The following is a 23,792-nucleotide window of genomic DNA, read 5'->3' on the forward strand; positions in this document are numbered from 1 at the left end:
ATCCTTTAATCTCCACGGCAACCATTCATCTCATCAAAATGCTTGGTTTCTAGCTCCATCTTCAAGGATGAAGCTCCTCCATGGAGCTGCAGATTCAAGTTTATGAGCTACAGCCTCACAGAGCAGTCATTCCCCACTCAGCTCCTTCAGACTAGCCAGCAGCAATTGGCAAACAGCTGGTGGAACTGCTGAGCTCATTATAGGAGCTGCTCACAGTAGCAATGTTAAAAAATATTGTTAAAGGGTTAATAGAGGAGACATGTGATGACTTCCTGAAGGCGGAGTTTCTGAAAAAGCTGGAGTTTTTAAAGAGACAGAGGCCCGATTTCAAGCCATTAAATTACAAAGTCAAATTTCTTTGAAGTCATATTTGTTATAAACAACATTTCATAAACTGTTATAAACTGAATATAAAATAGTTTCTTGATTATGATATAACATGATTCTATGTGACTGGAAAACATAAAATGTCCCTTTTAAGCATGTACATCTGAAAAAAAAAATAGATCTATGAGGGGCAAATAATTTTTCACTATATTTGTCCTGCAAAGAGGAGGAAACTTAGCATCCAACTTACCCAATGAGGAGGAAATAAAAAATAAAAAAAATCTGTGTTAAAGCATGTATTTAGATTAGGTCAGTTGTCAACTGAACAGGTGCATGTTGTTGCATTAAAACACATCTCCACAACACCCTGCAGCTTAACGCAAACACTGAAAACGTACGAGTAAAAACTTGAAACTGATACAAAAGCAGTAGGGGTTTTCACCATGGCAACAGGTGGTTTCTACCATGAGATAATGAACAGATTAGCAGCTCTGTTTATGTCAATGTGAGGGAAAACCTGGGTTTCAGCGAGTCCTTCTGAGGAAAGCAAGGATTATATCAGCATCACAGCAGAAACTGAGAAGAATAGCATTAGGTACAGTGAGAGAAACCACATCTTTGCACTTTTCTGATGCATAATCAGAGTGATTTAACATTTCAAATTAGTAGCTCCTGGTCAGGATTGTTACATAAATCCTTAAATTCAACATTTTAAACAAGCTTTATTAACAGGTTTTCATTCAGTTTACTTTTAATTTATTGCATTTACTCAAACTTTGAACCGTAAAGCTTATGTTTGAATTACAACATATCAGTCATTTCAATTATTCACTTTATGAATCCATCATCATTCCTACTACACTCCTTGAAGTTTTTCTCTCAGAGATGGCGTGGAAGAAAACAGCATTCACTCTCTCCCAGAGAGATTCCCTTTATCTTTCCCCAACACATGTTTCCACACACATAATCGCATCCGCACTAATCAGACATTTGATAGAGGGATTAGCTCTGCCGAATATTTTTTTTTTCTCCTAATTTAAGATCAGGGCTGTACAACCTCAAATTTGTAAATTTCCTGTAAGCGTTTTGGAAAAGCCCACCGATAATGAAAGAGTTTAGATGAAGCAGCAGAGAGTATTGAAAGTTGAAAGGTGTAAGACATTCTGTCCTGTTGGTTAGCATGTTTTAGATGGATGTTGCGTGAGAAGCAACATCCATCTCTGATCAGCATTAGACAAGCGACTGTCCAAACTACAACAGCCATATAAGAAAGGATGTATTTGGATGAGCCAATGAAATGAAATGTTTACTGTATTTTCCTGCAGGATGCAAAGGACAGAATCTGCATTTAAGGTGAGGGGAAGAGAAATCCTATTTCACTGCGTATACTGCTGTTGCATTTTAATATCAGCTGTAAATGTACTCCTGCTGAATCACATGAAGAAGCCAACTGGATGCAAGATGAATGCTAAGGAGCCTGCAGGAGCGATTATTATGCCCTTCACAACACAAAGTGACTGGATTATGTCTTCAGGGCCGTGACAAAGACCCCTCCTGTAATTAATGAGTCCAATAATCAGTTCTGTGACTATATCAACTTGTTTGTAAGACCACTGTCGCCACAGGCAACAACAGGTCAGGCTGCATATCTTGTGCAGCAGCTTCACCTGAATCCGTTTCGCAGTTTGTAGCTGATCGCCCAAATCAAATAAGGTTAAAGGCAACCTGCTCCTGTTGTGTAATGGGAGTGTGCCTCTGTGTCACTCTGTCAGTCGACCTGTGGGTGTAATCTCTTCCTGCGGTCCTCGGCACGCAGTGAGCCACAGGCGACTGGCCTCTCGCTGTACAAGTCTGATCCCAGCAACCTGTGAAGTCAGATGTAGACAGAGAATCGTGAACCACATCAGAATACTAAAGAGGCCAATGAATGCTTGATAAGAACTGAGAGAGGAATGAAGAGGGTCTCTGAGCCACAACATAAACAGTTTATGTATTTTTAAATGCATGCACACTTTCACACCATAAAAATCCAGAACCTGCCAAGGACGTTTGTTTTGTAGAGAATTATCACCCATATTATCCTCCTCCTGTTGATATGTTTTACCAGGCACCTAGTGTCATTCTGCAGCATAATCACATTACCTTCCAGTGTTATAAAAATGCTTCATATATCAAATATGACTTAAAAGACATTTGCCATTGTAATTTAGCGTCTTGAAATTGGACCTCTGTCTCTTTAAAAACTCCTGATCTTTCTGAAACTCCACCTTCAGAAGGTCATCACAACGTGGCTCGTCTATTAACCCTTTCATACTTGGAAAAAACTGTACAGATTTTACCAGCATTGCTCTGAGCAGTAGCTCCTATAATGAGTGTTTGCTAACCACTGCTGGCTAGTCTGAAGGAGCTGCAAGATAGAACTATTCTTTAGGTAGAAACTTGACATGGAAACTGCAGCTCTGAGGAAGAGCAGCGCCTTAAAAGCAGTGCTAACTAGGTTCACCAAGGCATTTTGCTCAGATCAATAGTTGCCATATCGAGACTAAACATAAACATAAAAAGTAAAAGTAATTTACACATTGAACAACTGTTGCACAAAAAATGACACATGTCCAAATGTTCTAGACAGGGTATTGATCATCCAATGGAAATTTCCTAACCAACATCATCACAAGACTGAACAACAGAATTCAGTCTCTAACTGGGTAAAAGCCAAGAAGAATATCAGCACTTTTTAAAACTTGAACTAGAAGTGCCATAATATTACAACACAGGGTTTGACAATGTTAAATCGCATTGAAAAACAGGAGTTTGAACAGAGATGCTGAACATCTCGATTATGAATTTGTTTGGAAGATTCATGACAGAGAAACGGTAGTTTGGAGATTAAAGGCCAGTTCTGAGTACTGCGGCTGGCTTGTATGGTTCTGTTGGTTCTGAAAGGTGTCTGGACCTTTAATGCAAATGAGCTTGAAGCTTATTAGCACCAAAGTCCAAATAATGAATACTGGTCTAGTAGTGGTCTGGTGAACTTGATTTGGTCTGTCAGGCTCAACCTCTTAGTTTCAGTAAGTCGGGCTTAATGAGGTGTGTGTATCTTTAGCTGAAAAGATACACACACCTGTGTTTAAAGATTCAGCATACAGCAGCAGCTACTTAAAATCACTATTTGATAATCATTCAGAACTATCCCATTCGTATTTTATTTATTCTTATAAATGGGTTAAAGAAAAGTAAAAAGTTTCACAGCAACATTTTTGCAATTTAATTGTGAATTATCTCATTCACACAGTGTATAAGCAATTGCATAATCCAATCATCCATCAATCAATTGACAGTATACTCAGCAGTTCAAATGAAAAATGTCTGCCCAGGATTTTGTCTGAAAACCCCCCAAAACAAAACCAAAAAATACCATTGGAGGGTATGGTCTGAATACCCTACAATGTGGCTGAACTAAATTAATTTAGCAAAGATGAGCACGCCAAAATCCATCCATATATATTTAAAAGACATTATTATTATTATTGTTATTATTATTATTATTATTATTAAAAGTCCGATGTCAGTTGTCACTATCAAAGGTGATATAGACAGATATAAAGTTGTGGGCATCTAAATTTGGCAAGGTATCAGGTTGGTTTGGATATTTTTTACTTTAATAAATGAAACCTTTTTTAACGTGATGTTTATATTTAAATGGGTTCCATTCATTTGATTTTAAAATTAGTTTGAGAAAGAAGAAATCTGCAAGGCAAAAATACTTAACCAAGACATGTGAGAGGTTGTGGCTTTTCTCCTTTCAAAAAATCTCTTGAAGTTTAGCTGTGAGAGGTTATTGCATGTTGCATCTCCCATGTGGCTTACTTCCTGTGACATTATCCAAATATGAGAATTTGTTAAAAGACAAAGAGTGGGGTTTTGAAACAACTGAGATACCGCTGTGCCCCATGGACAGAGTGAGGAGATTGGAAACGGGAAGGTTAATGAGATTTTCACAGTGTCCGTCTAGTGGTTTCAAGTCAGATTAAATTGACACACTGATTAAAATTAATTGACCTGTGAAATAAGTGTGTCCCACAACGGGTAGCGATTGCTGAGTATCACAGTAGGACGAGAAGGAATGAGGCAGAGGTTTTTATAAAACAAAAATTAGCATTGTTTGCATTGGATAAAAATGGTGAAAGATTGCATTTATGCAGTCCTGCTAGAGGGCATAGGTCATCACTTTTAAAACATCTCCATTTTGATTGTGATCAAGTTTGTAGTTCTCATAAGTTACACTTTGAGGCCCATGACTGAAATCAAGGAAAAGATTAAAGAAAAAAAAAAGTGAGCACAAATCAGTCAAAGTTTACCTAAAATTATTGATGATACATTAAAGGGAAAGTATTGCATAAAATTGACTTTGTTGAGCTTTCCATCCATCCATCCATCCATCCATCCATCCATCCATCCATCCATCCATCCATCCATCCATCCATTTTCTTCCGCTTATCCTGGGTCGCGTCGCGGGGGCAGCAGCTTCAGAAGGGAGGCCCAGACTTCGCTCTCCCCAGCCACTTCTTCCAGCTCCTCCGGGGGAATCCCAAAGTGTTCCTAGGCCAACCGAGAGACGTGTCCTGGGTCTTCCCCGAGGCCTCCTCCCGGTGGGACGTGCCCGGAACACCTCACCAGGGAGGCATCCAGAAGGCATCCTGACCAGATGCCCGAGCCTCAACTGGCTCCTCTCGACGTGGAGGAGCAGCGGCTCTACTCTGAGTCCCTCCCGGATGACCGAGCTTCTCACCCTGTCTCTAAGGGAGAGCCCAGCCACCCTGCGGAGGAAACCCATTTCAGCCGCTTGTATCTGTGATCTCGTTCTTTTGGTCGTGACCCAAAGCTCATGACCATAGATGAGGATGGGAACGTAGATCGACCGGTAAATCAAGAGCTTCGCTTTTTGACTCAGCTATCTCGTCACTCTGACGGGTACAGCGCCCGCTTCACGGCAGACGCTGCCCCAATCCGCCTGTCGAGCTCCCGCTCCCTTCTTCCCTCCTTCGTGAACAAGATCCCCAGATACTTAAACTCCTCCACTTGAGGCAGGACGACCCCCCTGACCCGGAGAAGGCACTCTACCCTTTTCCGGCTCAAGACCATGGCCTCGGATTTGGAGGCACTGAGACTCATCTCGGCCGCTTCACTCTCGCCTGCGAACCGCTCCAGTGAGAGCTGCAGATCACGTTCCGATAAAGCCAACAGGACCACATCATCCGCAAAAAGCAGAGATGTGATTCTAAGGCCACCAAAACGGATCCCCTCAACACCTCGGCTGCACCTAGAAATTCTGTCCATAAAAGTAATTAACAGAATCAGTGACAAAGGGCAGCCTTGGCGGAGTCCAACTCTCACCGGAAACGAGCCCGACTTACTGCCGGCAATGCGGACCAGACTCTGACACCGGTCATACAGGGACCTGACAGCCCGTATCAAATGGCCCGGTACTCCATACTCCCAGAGAGCCCCCCACAAGGCCCCCCTGGGGACACGGTCAAACGCCTTCTCCAAGTCGACAAAACACATCTACAGTCATGGCCAAAAGTTTTGAGAATGACACAAATATTATATTTTCACATGATCTGCTGCCCTCTGGTTTTCATGTGTGTATGTCAGATGTTATCACATACAGAAATACAAATCATATTATGAGTAACAAAAGCTTTTATTGACAGAATGAATTAATGCAGCAAGTCAGTATTTGCAGTGTTGACCCCTCTTCTTCAGGACCTCTGCTGCAATTCTCCCTGGCATGCTCTCAATCAACCTCTGGACCAAATCCTGACTGATACCAGTCCATTCTTGCACAATCAATGCTTGCATTTTGTCAGAATTCCTAGGTTTTTGTTTGTCCACTCGTCTCTTGACCACAAGTTTTCAATGGGATTAAGATCTGGGGAGTTTCCAGGCCATGGACCCAAAATCTCTTTGTTTTGTTCTCTGAGCCAGTTAGTTATCACCTTTATGGCCAGGTGCTCCATCATGCTGGAAAAGGAACTGTTCATCACCAAACTGCTCTTGGACGGTTGGGAGAGGTTGCTCTCTCTCGGTGGACATTCTGGTACTATTCTTTATTTATGGCTGTGTTTTTAGGCCAGACTGTGAGAGAGCCGACTCCCTTGGCTGAGAAGCAACCCCAGACATGAATGGTTTCAGGATGCTTTACAGTTGGCATGAGACAAGACTGGTGGTAGCGCTCACCTCGTCTTCTCCCAACAAGCTGTTTTCCAGATGTCCCAAACAATCGGAAAGGGGATTCATCAGAGAAAATGACTTCACCCCAGTCCTCAGCAGTCCACTCCCTGTACCTTTTGCAGAATATCAGTCTGTCCCTGATGTTTGTCCTGAAGAGAAGTTGCTTCTTTGCTGCCCTCCTTGAGACCAGGCCTTGTTCCAAGAGTTTCCGCCTCACAGTGCGTGTAGATGCACTCACACCTGCTTGCTGCCATTCCTGAGCAAGCTCTGCACTGCTGGTAGCCCGATCCATCCCGCAGCTGAAACACTTTTAAGAGACGGTCCTGGCGCTTGCTGGTCTTTGTTGGGCGCCCTGGAGCCTTTTTGGCAACAATGGAGCCTCTCTCCTTGAAGTTCTTGATGATGCCATAGATTGTTGACTGAGGTGAATCTTTCTAGCTGCTCTTCCCTGTTAGGCCATTTTTGTGCAGTGCAATGATGACTGCAGGTGTTTCTTTAGAGATAACCATGGTTCACAGAAGAGAAACAATGATGCCAAGCACCAGCTTCTTTTTAAAGTGTCCAGTGGTGTCATTCTTACCTAATCATGACAGATTGATCTCCAGTCCTGTCCTCATCAACTCCCACACCTGTGTTAATGGAGCAATCACTGAAACCATGTTAGCTGGTCCTTTTAAGGCTGCAATGAAGTTGAAATGTGTTTTGGGGAATAAAATTCATTTTCTAGGCAAATATTGACTTTGAAATTAATTGCTGTTAAGCTGATCACTCTTTATAACATTCTGGAGTTTATGCAAATTGCCATTATAAAAACTGAAGCAGTAGATTTTGTAAATATTAACATTTAATCATTCTCAAAACTTTTGGCCATGACTGTAGACTGGTTGGGCGAACTCCCATGAACCCTCCAGGACCCTGCTGAGGGTGTAGAGCTGGTCCAGTGTTCCACGACCAGGACGAAAACCACACTGCTCTTCCTGAATCCGAAGTTTGACTATCTGACGGACCCTCATCTCCAGGACCCCTGAATAGACCTTACCAGGGAGGCTTAAGAGTGTGACCCCCCCTGTAATTGGAGCACACCCTCCAGTCCCCCTTTTTAAACAGGGGGACCACCACCCCAGTCTGCCAATCCAGGGGAACTGCCCCTGATGTCCATGCGATATTGCAGAGTCGCGTGAGCCAACACAACCCTACAACATCCAGAGCCTTAAGGAACTACGGGTGGATCTCATTGACCCCCGGGGCCCTGCCACCGAGGAGCTTTTTGACCACCTCAGCGACCTCGTCCCCAGAGACTGGAGAGCCCAACCCAGAGTGCTCAGGCTCAGCTTCCTCAACAGAAGGCATGTTGGTGGGATTGAGGAGGTCTTCGAAGTATTCTGCCCACCGGCCCACAACGTCCCCAGTTGAGGTCAGCAGCGCACCATCCCCACTATAAACAGTGTTGGTGATGCACTGCTTACTCCTCCTGAGACACCAGATGGTGGACCATCATGAGCTTTCCATCATGATATAATGTTATTCCCTCATCAAAAACACACCTGCAGTGTTGCCTTGATTATTTCATGCATGCTTAAGAAACCCTGTAATCTCCCATGGCAAACATTCAGCTGTGCAAGACGCCTGGGTGGATGCATCTCCTCAGCATGCCACTCCCCTTCCCAAGGATTACCCCACTCAGCTCTTTCAGACTAATCAGCAGCAATTAGCAAATAGCTGGTGGGACTGCCTTCTGGATCCAGTCCACCTGCCTTCTGCTTGGCTGCTCTGCACTCTAACGGCTCTGCACATCCACATGACAAACTTAATCAATCAACAATCAAATCTTATTTGTACAGCATATTTCAGCAACAAGGCATTTCAAAGTGCTTTACATCATAAAAACAAATACACTCACTCAACCACCCACAGTATGTATTCATATCTTCACAGGGACTTTACATTGACTTCCATTCATTTCTCATTAATTTCTATAGCATAACTCTGACCATCACCCTGACCCTAAATTCAATTCACACATTAATCCTAAAGCTAACCACTACCAATCTATGCCGGACCCAAGTCATAACGTCTGGCATAGATTCATACTGCAGCCCTAAACCAAACCCTTAATTTAAAAACAGAACTTCTTCTTATAGGGTCCCATCAGGCGCTGTAGTATTTCTTTGAAAAATTGGTCTTAAAATCTGAGAAATGCTAAAACCCACAAACACACACATATACACACAAATATTCCATATGGTTGAACATCATCCAAACATCGGTAGCTATCAGATTAATGTAGCCTGTCTACTTTGATGCTGGATGTAATCTTGATTTAATAAAGTCAATTAGGATTCTGAATTGAGATATTTCTTCTGTAAAGCAAAGGCAACCAGCTTCTTTATATTGTGCATAAAATGCTGCAACAGCACAAGAAAAATAACAACAAAAATAAAATAAAAGCCTTACTCTGTCTCTTCAACTTTCATATAAACTCCCATAAATTACAGAGATTGTTCTTTTACTAGGAAGGAAGAAAACTCAGAAACCACAAGGGAATAAGTACTTATTTCCCCATGGAGCCTCTAACAAAACCCCATAAAATAAAAACGTAAATATGCCATTTTTGCAATTTCCATCTTACTAAAGTGCCTAAAAAGGGCTTCATTATTAAGCGTCTTCTCTGAGATATAAATATGATGTGGCACAAAGGACCACTTCTCTCTGCCTCTATTCAAGTTGGGAAACAAGTAAAGTTTATTTGAACAGCACCCTTTAGCAACAAGGCAGTACAAAGTGCGTTACACCATAAACCATCATACAGTCATCAATTATGAACTAAGCAATAAACACTTTGTCAAATGTCATCAAAATCATCAAGCAAATATACATCAAATATTTTGATCAATGTTCCCATTATTAATCAGCGGCACCAACAGGCGGGTTTTGGTAATACTTGATTTTAAGACTTTTGAAAACATCTCCATCAGGAGTACAGTATGTTTTATATAATCAGGTCATTCTGGAAGTTTGTTTCAGTCTCACGGACATCAGGACAGAGTGTGCGGTGCAGCCTGGACTTGTCAGTAAGTGCATTTCTATAAACCTTTTTAGAATGAAATGTCTCAAATGCATTTACTGCACTTGTTCTGCTTTCAAATTGAAATCCTGGTCAATATACTTGACTTTAGCAAATATTTACAAAAATATGTAACTTTTAAAACAAAAATTACAGCATATAAAGTAAATGGTGGCATAAAGATACATTTATTTCAACCAATTTTTTGTTTTTCTGCATTGTAAAAAGAGTCAGTAAATTTACGGTAACAAACGGTAAAAGACCAACAGTTTTTGACCGTCATATCCAAAAACCGTCATATCCAAAAAATGTCATTACCCTAGAAACTACATGGAACTACCGTAAGTCGAAACTGCAAAAAAAATCTCAGTAAATTGTGAAATACCAACAGTTACTGACCATAATATTCAAAGCATTATATTACCGTAGAAAATACATGGAATTATCATAACTCAATAAACATTTATCCTAAGTAATTTTGACAGTCATGAATGTAGAAAATACAGAAATATATTGTAAAAATATAAGTAATTGTAAAGTTCATAGAAAAATATTGTAATATTGCCAGCAGTTAATTACCCTAAACTTAACAGTACTAATCAGTCAAAATTACAAATTTAGCTGATATTTATATCTACAATGTAAAACCGTAAACGAGACTGCAAAAGTAATTTTTACAAAGAACAGAATGCTAGTGTGATATTTTGGTTTCTTTTTTAATAATTCCTTTAATACAACAAACTGAAATCTCAGCAGTAGACCAGGCATCGATCTGGTGACCCACTGATTGCAAAGCAAACTCCTACAGCCAACGCCACCATCATTTATGAGAATATTTGATTAAATGATGCATTTGAGATTCATTTTATGCCGACCATAGATTTCTTATACATTAAGAGAACTGTATGTTAGCCCCTCTTGCTTGGATGAAACTGAAGTTGGTTTCCATTGCTGCTTCCAATTTGGGAAATGGCTAAAGGGCAATTCCACCTAATTTTACCCTACCATCAGCATCTTTAATTTACTCTAGCTAAAAAACTACAACACCTAGACTCTTCAAATCTGGACTAGATTATTCTCAACTCATATTTAAAACCAAGTGTGGGATTTGTAAAACCTTTATCTGATTTGTGAAACTTCAATAAAGAACAATTTTAGTGTTATCCAAAATCATAAAAGTTGTGAAGTCACCCTTCATTGAAGTTTCACAAATCACACACTTGGTTTTAAATATTGTGCTATTAGTAGAGAATACTCTAGAGAATTTTTCATTTTGTTATTGTGATAAATAGCAGGGTTTACAGTAAATGGATACTGTTATTTGTCATGTAAACAAATAATTATCTAGTTTGTTTTGCTGCTTGATCCTCCAGCATCAACAGCAAGTTTCTTTTAACTCTGTTCCTGTAGTTGAGTGTGGCTCAGGAAACTGTGGTGCCCTGAACTCAACACAGTAAAGTCACAGTGCGCTAGCTAAGGCTGCTAACTAGCAGGTGCTGTTGGAGCTGAAATACCATCTAAGGAGTTGTTTTTGCGAAAGGATTCTCGGCAGTTCTCCAGTTCAAACTGACCTAAATTCCTTCCCTCCATTTGCGTACAAAGTGCACAGACGGACTCTGAAGGAATGCGGTCTCGACGGTTAGCATTAACAAATTGGTCTGTTGATAGTTCTGAGAAGGAGCAGATGATTAGGTCTGTTGAAATCATGAGGTCTTATGTCCTTATTTGGACTCGTATTAAAGGTCACCCAACAAACACTGGAGAAAAGCAAGCTGGGAGTCTGTTGGCAGAAACAACACCCTTTCTCCATTGGTTGAAACCTTCCAATGAACACTCATGGAGACTTGAGAGTATAAAGACTGTTGAATTTGAGACTGAGGGGAGATTTTTTGGTATGGAAGATTTTACGTGTTGAACTGACGAAACTGATTCCGTGGGTGTAATAAATCTCCGGCTTGTCTATGGCCTAGCAGCAAGAACTATGTCTCTGTGTATTATTTTCCTTACTTATATATTTGAGAGTAGCCACCCTTCAATTCCTCAATAGTGCTAGCTCAGGGTGCTGAGAGCCCAGTAGGCCTGGTCCTTGTCAGGATGCAGCTACTGTCTTTGAAATCAAGCTTCTGCTATTTTTGCGCGTTCAGGAGGAGAAGGAAACACATTTCAGCATCACATGTGAGTCCCTTTCACGGTTATAACTGAAGTTAGATAACTTTAACCAACTGATAAAGAAATGTGTCATTTCTGAGCCATGCTGTTTATTACGTGCGGAGCCCTACAGGGGAAATGGGGAATTTTTTTTCTTTTGCGTTCCCTCGCAATAATCTATTGATCAGTTCATGCAGCATAATTGAATACTGTAAACCCTTATACGGTGGCCGCCGTACTTTCTGCTTTAATACAAGCTTATGTAAGGTTTTTCCATGAATGTTAAAATCTCGTTGTGAAATATCTGACGTTTTATATCTTTTTCTTTAGTATAGAAAGGCACAACAAACCTATGATATAAACAGAAACTTTCCGTAAGTAAGTGTGGCGGGATGGTGTTCCACCCTCACCCACTCCGTGCACCGTTGATTGGTGGGCGGGCCGCTGCAGGGTGCTGCGTCTTAGTTTCTCCCACTGTTGCTACGGTCGGCGGCTACATGTCGGCTTGTGGGTTTGGTCGACTCGTCTGCAATCATAAGTGGCAGTTTTGCTATCCGTGGCTGAGATCATGGTTGGTTTTTGGGTGCTACACCTGTCGTGCGTTTCTGCAGTGTTGCTCTGATGGTGTTGCCGGCTGCAGCTGGGGGTTTGCTGTGGCGTGCGGCTTCCATCTGGTCCTCACCTGCTGACCCGCTTCCTCCCGGGTTAGGCTGTGTTTCCACCCCTGGGCAATTGATTGTGTTTGGAGCTGCAGCTCTTTGGACGCTCTGCTGTCTTGTCTTGTCTTGCCGTTGTTTTGGCCGCTCTCAACTAAACTTGCTGCGAATTGGGCAGGCTGTGTGGGCGGAGCGTTACTCCTCTGGCCCCATAGAAGGGCATTTGGAAGCAGATGACAACGATTTGTTCCATTGTTTTCTTTTAGTTGTTTTGTGATTGAAGATACTAATTTGTTCTTTTTTGTTTGATTAACTAATTTCTTTTGCATGTTTGGAATAATTGATCTTGTCTGTCCTTTTTCCTTTTGTTCCAGGGACCGAGTAGTAGGCCTGAAGCCTCGTTTTTAAAAACTGTTTTAAAGAATTGCTTAATAAAATATTGTGCACTGATAAATCTGTGTTCGGGTGCATCTTGTTACTTAAAAGAAAAAAAAAAAAGATCACCACCTGCTGGTCACATAAGAGAAATAAAAATGCATCTAAACTATTTGGATTATTTCTCAGTTATTATCGTGGGGTAATCAGTCATCTGATTGTGTCTCTGTTGTGTTCGTCTGAATGGTTTAAAGAGCTGCTTTCAGTGCCGTTCCATTTTAGCCTTAACAGACATAAACATGCAGTAAATGAATCGATTTTCAATCAACTAAACGCTTTGCACCAAAGCGTTAATAATAATAATCACGTTTTATTATTATAAAACACAGCAAACTAATGGTGGTAGAGGGCCTCACTGGGTTAACTTGGGGAATCTCATCTGTCCTTGTATCAATCAATTCCAAATCTCTTATTTGTTCTGTCACAATCATCGATTTATTAAATTGTTATTATCATGCTCCAAACTTTGCGAGGACTGACCACCGATCACCCGCTTCCTCATACACAGAGCCAGCAGCCAGTCACCTTCCCATTCATACTTGATGACGTCACGCCCACATCGACACGCCCACCACCAGGTGTCAAAGCCGCTGCTTCTGTCACATCAATAATTACTTATTTCATTCATATGGCTTACAGAGCCTCAGTGAAAACGTGTTTATTATTATTAACTCCTTGGTGCAAAAAACTGATTGAAAATCGATTCATTTACTGCATGTTTACGTCTGTTAAGGCTAAAATGGAACGGCACTGAAAGCAGCTCTTTAAACCATTCAGACGAACACAATAGACACAATCAGATGACTGATTACCCTGTGATAATAACTCAATAGTCCTTGGAAAACCTTACATAAGCTTGTATTAAAGCAGAATTACGGGGGGCACCGTAAGAAAGGCTTACAGTATCAATTATGCCGCATGAACTGATCATGCGAAGTGTGAAATGTTCATGCATGCAAGTTAAATCTGTGAAGATCACGTTAGCTTTTGTTTCAATACTTTGTTAACACTTGGAAGTATAAAGCTTGGCATCAGAGCTAATATTTAATATTTCCTTTGACCTCTTGACTCTCACCCCCAAAATACTTCCACTAAAGTCCATGACAGTTGAAGGATTTTAAGATAAGAGAATTTAAATATTAATATTTTACAGTTTTTCTCAGTTTGGGTGCATTTCTCAGAACAGAATTAACATTCTTAAAGCTACCTGTTCAATCTTCAAATTACTGTGTCACTATTGCACATCAAAAAATGAGTTTCTCATTCCTTTTGCAAGTTTTGCTTTTGTACATCATGTAGCTAATTATGTGCACTTCTCTGCTTTTCCCCCCATTGTAATTTGCTTTAATCGTGTTGATCAAAATATGTTAAACGTGTCTGTTGAATTTTCAACTTTCAAAACAGCATAAGTTCATTGTGTAAGTCTTAACATGTATGTCTTAAAGTTGTCATAATGTCAATCATATTTTAATGAATTTATAATTGGTTCTTTTCAAAATCTGTCATAAATTGGTAAATTGCTCCCAAGTGAGTCCTGAGTGTCTCTAACAGGTCAATTTATGAACCATTAGCTCATCCAACGATCAACCAGTTTTCTGAAACAGATTGAAGGTGCATCTTGTGAACCATCAGTTGGCAACAATATGGTCTATATAGCCAGAACACAACACAATGTTAAATTTCTGAGAACTGATGAACAAATATCTGGACAGAGTGAAAAGCCAGAGAGAAGAAGAGGAGTGAGGCTGAGGAGGAAACAGTTGGGAGGGAAGCAGAAGTCAGAAGAGGCCGAGGACATCTGCCAGTTTCCATCAGTCCAACATCAGGATATGGCTGCAACATGATGCTGAGGAACCTTTGTCATCATGACGATGAAAATTAAAATGTAATGTAATTTCTACAGCACTGTACAGTTTTCCATGAGGAGATTGACCTGTGGTTCCTTTTCTACTTTTTATGTTCTCTGCATTTCTGTCTTTTTCTTTCTGAATCACCATGGGATGGTCCATCAATAAATTACAGCAAAAGCATAAATGTGAATTTTGTAGTCTCTTCCCATGACTATTCAATTTAACCGTCTTATCTGTACATAGAGAAAATATAACTTATTATTTTGAGTCACTGATATGTTAACTGACAGAATTTTGAGAGCTGAACTAAGGATTTTTCAAGCAAACAAATTCTATTTTTGCTGTTTCTACAAATTGTTTTGAGAAATGCGCTTACTGTTTTGGAAATGCCAATAATGACTTGAGAAATGCACCAAAAGTGACTGAGAAAAACTAACATAGCACAAATCGTCTCAGGTGTATCCATTTGTTTACCTGTATGAAAAGTGTACACATTTACAGCTTTGTTTCTGCTAGCTTGCAGGAATTGTAACTTACATAAATGTTTGAAGACAACTTATTGGCCTTCATGAGACTCAGATAAATGATGAGTATCTATTTCCTAAATTGCCTAAAACAGTTATGTTTGTTTTTATGTATGTTTTTTGTTTGTGTATTTTGTCAGGTTGCAGAGAGGATCACACCTGTCGACAACAAACAAAGGTTCAAGAACTACTGAATTTTCAGTCAGAAATGATCACACCGCCTGGTTGAAGTCTCCATATGCAAGTCAACAAAAGTGAAACAAACATTTAAGCGAATGGTGCATTTATATGATGTTCATGTAGTGCATCTTCCTAACTTTTGCTTTGTTTTCCAGCAGACAGGAAACACCCAACTGTCAACATGTGAGTCTCAATCTCAAACTATGACTGGGAAGACTACAACCATCCTTAGCAAAGTCTGAACTCAGTGACTTGTTACTCTCAACCCAGAACAAGAATCCTTTTATCACTGGTTTTTCTTCTACAATAGGTTAAGTCTTATGTGGACACATGCTGTTTTTTTTGTTTGTTTTGTTCTCCAGATCTCAGTAATACCGTGAGGAAACTGGACAGAAAATAGAAATTGTTTCTTTAAGTGGATTACTCGTAATCTGTATTTTTGTTTAATTTGAATTTATTTTCTTTATAACTTTCTGTATAGAAATGCTGACAAGTTACACTTCCTTGTGTGTTGTACTATAATTTTTATGGTAAAATTCTGGTAAGAACAGTGACCAGTAATTTACCATAAGGTTTTTGGGTTTTTTTTACAATAAAATGTTAATATATCATACAGTCTGGCCGTGTTTTTCACTTATGTAGATACTATGCCTCAGGCAGTATGACCATATTTACTATGGCAAAACCAAATTTTTATTTTTTATTTAACATATTTTAGGAAATAAAACGGTAAAATACTGGCAGTTTTGGTTGCCAGTTTTTTACCATAAATTGAGGCAGTTTTTTTTTTTTTACAGTGTGTATCAGGTTGGTATCGGCGGATTTTAAATTTCCTATATCAGTATCGGAAGTAAAGAAAAAAGGGGATCGATGTATCCCTAAAAAAACAGTCTAAACCAAAACAAATGTATTATAAAACAAATAAATGTATTTTTCCATAGGTCTTACTTTCTTATTTTAAATCTGAACAGTTTACAGTGACCACCACAAAGCCGTTCTTTTGCAGTCAGATGTGTTAAAGCGTTTTGCTGGTAAACCTTGTTATTCTTCTAGTCTGCAGCCGTGAAGATGAAACTCTCTGCTTTCTCCTTATTGTTAAATCCCTTTGTATTCATGCCTGAAGCTAAACCAATCTTCATGCCACAAATGGGCCCTTTGTACAACTAGTGGACTGCAGTCCATAGTCAATAGTGTTGGGCTAAATCACATTCAGTTCAAACCGATGGAAACTGTAATTGAACAGCCATTAAGACAGTAATAAGAAAACCGTTTCAGAAATTAAGTGAACAGAAACTGTGTTTGATATTTATCCAGTGGTGGAGAAACAGTTTGTCAAAGTGTTGATGGAATCCATCAGAAGCAATCGTAACAGTTTAATTACTCTGATCACATAAAAATATTGTTCTCTGCTGAAATGAATGGCCAGATCCTGAGCCTAACGATGCTACAAACCTTCCTAGGAGCAGGGATATAAAAATCAATGTTCCTTGCATTCGGCAAGGCCATGCCTCACAAACATAACTGGAATGCTGATGGTATTAGCACAGTCCAGTGAGTTGGCATTATAGCTGCGAGGCCATGATCACGGTGTGGTAGATGGATTGTAACACAGAACATCATGCTTGGAAAGGTTTTAGAAGCTGTTTCAGCTGAAGGATGTGCAGCTTGAATGAGAAAGGAAGGACAAATGGCACTTGCTTTTGACCTTCAACCATTTCAAATAAAATTTTTGTTGCCATTAACATACAGGTATAACCTGTAACGTTACACAGTTGAAAATTAACAGCAATAATGTGAGTTATTGTCATAAGAGGAAAAAAACGGGGGTTCATTTTTCAAAGTCATATTTCCAACAGGTTATTTATTCATTTATAAAGATCATAGTTTCAAACTAAATAGCAAGCTTTGACTCATTTTGCATTAAAAAAAAACAGCGGTACCTGAAAGTTTATACATATCTTCAACTCATTTAAGTTGAGAATATGCAAACTTAGCTTGAGTTGAGGGTAAAGTGCAGAACAAAAATGAAATTACTTTCAAATGCTCAATTTGTCATTTTCTGGTGTTAGCCATCATGTAACCTTTCAAAATTCAGTTTTACAGAATTACTTTATAACTGATTTTATGACAGAATGCCATCATGGCTCAATGGCAGTTATCTGTTTAGAAGTAACCAGGATCAAATCAATTATCAATTTAAGCTATTCTGCAGCAAACTCAATTTTATGTTCACAAACTTTGTGTTTCTTGAAGAATTTTGTTGTGGTTCTAAAATTATCCACCATCTCACTCACCTTCTACCCTCTACTCTGTCCCCTCTTTCATTTCCATCCTTTCTCGTCTTGCACCTTGACACTCCCCTTTATTACTTTCGTCCCTTGCTTGTTTTTCCTTCTCCATCTATCTGCCTCTCCTCCTTTCTGAAGCCTGACTGATGGTGTGTTTAGGCGAGGCAGACGGATCGTGGGTGAGGAATTGCCCTTGCCAGCCTCTGACACTGGGCCCCATTCAGGGCAGAAAAATGATCGATGTTAAATCTAATTTTAAACCCCCCCGGTTTGACTCTGGCAGCCAGAAGGAGAGTGGAGGCTAGCGTCTGGCAGTGCAGCTGGAGCGACCTGATAAGGCGTATGGTTAAGTCTATACCTGCATGGCGCTGTCAGCCCACTTCAAAGAGGTGGTGTCGGCGCGGGAGACATCCAGGACAACTTATAGAATGGAGGACTGGGATGAGAATACTATCCAGTCAAATAGCACAAAGATAAAAACAGGAAGCAAAAAGAAAAAAGAAAAATTCCAGCTGTTTACAATTCGGTTTATCATCTAGAAATCATTTGATTTGTTAATATCCCCTTAAAATGTGTTGCATGGATATAGTGGGATAAACACTATTTAAAGAAGCAGTTTTATGTGTTTTCCAGGCACGTATTGCCGCTTTACAACACAACCACGTAACTATGTTAACTTAAGTTATTATAAATATGCTATATATAAAATATGATTTAAGAGAAATTTGACTTTGTAATCTAAAGCCTTGAAATTGGGCCTCTGTCTCTTTAAAAACTCCTGCTCTTTCTGAAACTTTGCCTTCATGAAACCATCACAACACGACTCCTCTGTTCACGTTTTTTTTTTTTTGTGGTAAAACCAGTGTTGCTCTGGGAAGAGCTGCTGAGCTCTTCTAATGAGCTCAGCAGATTTGCAGTTCCACCAGGTATTTGCTAATTGCTGCTGGCTAGTCTGAAGGAGCTGAGTGAGGGAGTTGCAGGCTGCTCTATATGGGCAAAGCTTGGAAACTGCCGCCCTGAGGAAGAGTTGTGTCGCAAAGGCGGGGCGAGGTCCACCCAGGCATTTTGCACAGCTGATTGACTGCCATGGAGATTACAGGATTTCTTAAGCATGAATGAAAGAATCAAAGCAACACTCCAGGTGTGTTTTTGATATATTACAACATGATTTGATTTTCCATAATACAGCCCCTTCAAATGATCAGAGTTTTCAAAGTAAAAGTTCACATATATGTCCAATCTTTCATTTATCTCCAGAAAAGAAAGTAATTTAGTTGCTGTTTTCCATTTTGTTGTCAAATCATCCTTTATTAATTGGATGCATATCATATGGAATGCTAAGTGTCTTATTTGGTTTTGTTACAAAATAGTAGATTGTGTTAAAATCCTGAGTAGATATGTGTTATCAATCAATCAATCAATCAAATTTTATTTGTATAGCACATTTCAGCAGCAAGGCATTTCAAAGTGCTTTACAAAATTAAAATAAAAACAGCATGTGACAGTGAATAAACAGTGAGAAAGAGAAAGAAATTTTGAAAAAGATTTAAAAAGATAAAAACATTAAAACCTGCGCCCTTTTAGGACTTCAGTTAAACGTCATTTTACTGGGACTCTAACCCTGTGGGACTTTAGTCAAAAACACCGTTTGACAAGGACTCCAACCTCTAGGTTTTTAGTTGAAACGCCGTCAAAACCCCGTAGGTGTCATGTGGGGTGGTAGGTTGTGGTGAGGAGATGACGCTGAGACCCAGGATATAGATGAAATTATGAGTTTTAATGAATAATAAATGGTTATAGTGCTCGGAGTAGTCCAGGAAAAACAAGCAGGCAGCACGGCAGAGCGGAAAACACAGAGGCTCAGCACCAGTAGCAACTGACTCAAAACAAAAGACTGAGACTGTCAGGATCCGTGTTTTCCCCAGTTATTTTGTTAGTCTTTTAGTTTGTTTTGGGAAGTTTTCCATCCTGGACGGAACCGGCATTACGCCTGGTGTCCACCAGAGGGCACCACCTCTCCACCCCTGAGAAGCCGCCAGGGCCAACCCGTACACACACCTGCAGCTTGTTGAGGAGGCGTTGACGGTGGATATAAGCAGCGGCTCCACTTCATCTCACCGCCTGAGTGTTTGCTCGCATTGGTAACATTACGTTCCAGAACTAGGCCCTCTGAGTATTGTTTGAATCTAACCTCTGTTGTTTCCTCGTCAGATTCTCCCGCCGCCTCCTCGTTGCTCTGGTTCGTTCCATCGTTGCTGGCTTCTGAGTGAGTGTGCCTTTCCCTCCGTGGATCATCTCCCTCTGTGTCCTCCCTCGACGCTACCGGTATTACCGGCTTAGACGCCACCCCTCGTGAGATCCTCCCGTCTGTGTCCTCCCTCGACGAAGCCGGTGTTACCGGTTGTCGCCAACCCCGAGTGTGTGTGCGTACTTCTCCCTGTTGTCGATCCGTCTCCGGTGGATTCCCCTTCGGGACGCCACGGGTCAGGAGACCCGCGCCCGAACCCACCCGGAGAACAACCTCCGACAGACCTAGCTCCAGGCTGTCACCTCAGGTGAAGTCACCTGACCGTTCCAGGATTACTCACCGTTCCCGGAGAACAACCTCCGACAGACCTAGCTCCAGGCTGTCACCTCAGGTGAAGTCACCTGACCGTTCCAGGATTACTTACCGTTCTCACTCCACTACGTCTGCTTCATCCTCCATCCAAGTAAGCCCTCCTCAGTCGCTATCATCAATTCATCACAGCTCTCTGTCTAACCCTGTGCTCCCCTGTTGACAGTCAGACGACCCGGTCCGCAGTTCCAGAACTCTCCTCCTTCCCTTTCAATAAATATCATTGTAATTCACCTGCCTGTCTGGTCGTGTTCTTGCATGTGGGTTCGTAAACTACCTCCCATCATGACAGAACACTCAGGCCAATTCACGACCTCCGCGGACGCTATCAGACGGGCTTTATCAGATCAACATGCATTAATTCAGTCCCACGACGCAGCTCTGAGAGAGCTGGGAAACCACCAAGCCGAAACTAACCGACAATTAACTGAGCTTTCTACTTTCCTACAGAACTCAACTCAACAGGTTTCAGATCACCCCTCCACGTCCTCGTCGGTCCCTCCAGCAACTCCAGATCCACCTACCCACTCCAGGTTTTCAGATATCCGCCCAGCTACTCCCGAAAGATTTACTGGTGACGTAAACAAGGTTCGGGGATTCATTCTACAATGTACAATTGTGTTTAACCATTCACCACAAAGTTTTCCTCACGACAGTTCCAAGATTTCATTTCTTTTGTCCCTGTTTTCTGGCCGAGCCCTAGAGTGGGCTGAAGCCCGATTTTCCGAGGCAGCAAACTATGGATGTACCTACCCTGAATTTCTAGCAGAATTTAAGCAGGTCTTCTGCCAGGAGACCGAAAGAACGGCCGCCTCTAGAGAACTACATGGTTTCAAGCAGGGCAGGCGAAGCGTCTCCGATTTCGCCATAGATTTCAGGATCAAAGCCGCCGCTTCAGGCTGGAACGCCGCCGCCCTCAAAAGTGCTTTCTTCCACGGTTTAAATGAACAAATAAAGGACGAACTAGCCACATTAGATGAACCCCAGTCGCTGACCGACTTCATCAACCTAGCCATCAGACTAGATAATCGTATCCGTGCCAGGGTACGGGAACGAGTCCGACAGGGCTCACCCCCCCGAGTTTCCAGAGCCGGAGATCGCTCAAAACCCCAGCAGTTGCTGCCACCTCCTCCTCCCGCTCATGAGCCAGAACCCATGCAACTGGGAAACACCCGACTCACACCTGAGGAGCGCCAGAGGAGGATGCGCTCTAAGCTCTGCATTTACTGCGGGGAACCTAACCACATCATTGCTAACTGTCCTCTCCGTTTAAACTCACAGGTCCGGCGGTAAGCGCGGGGAAGCTGCCGGAACCAACCTTGACCAGACCCCGCCTCATCATACCAGTCACCCTTTTCTCTCACCATGACTCTCTGCCCTTATCGGCCCTCATCGACTCTGGGTGTGAGCAGAATCTAATTAGCAGCGATATAGTGCGCCAGTTCTCCGTTGAGGTAGAACAGTTACCTGCCCCTCTGCGAGTATCAGCCTTGGACGGCAAGAATCTACCCCAAGTCACCCACCGGACCAAACCTCTCCGTCTCTTAATATCTGGTAATCACACTGAAGAAATAATGTTCTATGTTTTCCCCACATCCAGCTCACCCATAGTCTTGGGTTTCAATTGGTTGTATACTCACAACCCCCACATCGACTGGGTGGAAGGCAGGGTTGGCTCCTGGTCCACCAGGTGCCACTCCGCATGTCTCCATTCCGCCGTTCCTGTGCAGGGCTCGAGTCCTACCCCTGCAGATGGGGACCCCCCAGATGTTTCCGGCGTACCGAGTGAGTACCACGATCTTATGATGGTGTTCAGCAAGGACAAGGCTCTTTCCTTACCACCCCACAGACCCTACGATTGCGCCATCGACCTCCTGCCCGGGGCTCCTCTACCAAACAGTAGGCTCTATAACATCTCCAGGGCCGAACGACAGACCATGGAGGATTACATCAACCAGTCCCTGGCCGCAGGCATCATACGCGCCTCTTCCTCCCCGCTGGGAGCCGGGTTCTTCTTCGTGGGGAAGAAGGACGGTTCCCTAAGACCTTGCATAGATTATCGAGGACTTAACCAAATCACCGTTAAGAACAAGTACCCACTACCGCTTCTCTCCTCAGCCTTCGAGCCCGTCCAGGGAGCTACCATCTTTTCAAAGTTAGACCTCAGGAACGCTTATCATCTGCTCAGAATTAGAGAGGGTGACGAGTGGAAGACCGCGTTTAAGACCCCTATGGGCCACTTCGAGTACCTAGTCATGCCCTTTGGGTTATCCAACGCGCCGTCTTTTTTCCAAGCACTCGTTAATGATGTCCTCAGAGACTTCATTAACGTTTTTGTTTTCGTTTACCTAGACGATATTTTAATTTATTCAAAGTCCCTCGTTGAGCACCAGAAGCATGTCCGCCTGGTGTTACAAAGGTTACTAGAAAACAAGCTTTATGTAAAAGCTGAAAAGTGCGAGTTCCATCTTCCATCAGTCACTTTCTTGGGTTATGTCCTTGAGAGCGGTCAGGTAAGGGCAGCGGAGGATAAGGTAAAGGCAGTTCTGGACTGGCCCCAACCTGAGACCCGAAAGCAGCTCCAACGTTTCCTTGGTTTCGCTAATTTTTACAGAAGGTTTATCTGCAACTACAGCCAGACCGCTTCCCCCCTGACAGCTCTCACCTCCACTAAGAGAGCCTTTTCCTGGACCCCAGAGGCCGAGGCAGCTTTTGTGGAGCTCAAAGCTCGATTCGCTAGAGCTCCAGTTCTTATCCAGCCCGACCCCAGTAAACAGTTTGTAGTTGAGGTTGACGCATCTGATACTGGGGTTGGGGCAGTCCTATCACAAACTACCAGCCAGGACCATAAACTGCACCCTTGTGCCTTCTTCTCCCGCAGGCTTTCCCCCGCTGAGCAGAATTATAATGTGGGGGACAGAGAGTTGCTCGCCATCAAGCTGGCGTTAGAGGAGTGGCGTCACTGGCTTGAGGGAGCAGAACACCCCATAATCATTTGGACCGATCACAAGAACCTTTCCTACCTCCAGACGGCCAAGAGGTCCAACCCGCGCCAGTCGCGCTGGTCCCTGTTCTTTTCACGCTTTAACCTCTCTATCTCCTATCGCCCAGGGTCCAAGAACGTCAAGCCAGACGCGCTGTCCCGAGTCTACTCCTGTGACGACTCGGAGGATGTCCCCGCTCCTATCCTTCCTCCCAGCTGCACCATAGGCGTGGTCACCTGGGAGATAGAGGATATAGTCCGTCAGGCACAAGGTACGGAACCTCCTCCTGAATCCTGCCCGCCAGGTAAATTGTATGTTCCCTCCGCAGTCCGCTCCCGGTTTCTTCACTGGATCCATGCCTCCAGGTTTTCAGCCCATCCCGGCATCAGCCGTACTATAGGGTTGATAAACCGCAGATTCTGGTGGGAGTCCATTCACAAGGACGTCAAGGAATATGTGTCTGCCTGCGCCATTTGCGCACGAAA

This window comes from Poecilia reticulata, chromosome 7, assembly GCF_904066995.2.
Source record: "Poecilia reticulata chromosome 7, P_reticulata-male-v2, whole genome shotgun sequence".
Classification (NCBI taxonomy): domain Eukaryota; kingdom Metazoa; phylum Chordata; class Actinopteri; order Cyprinodontiformes; family Poeciliidae; genus Poecilia; species Poecilia reticulata.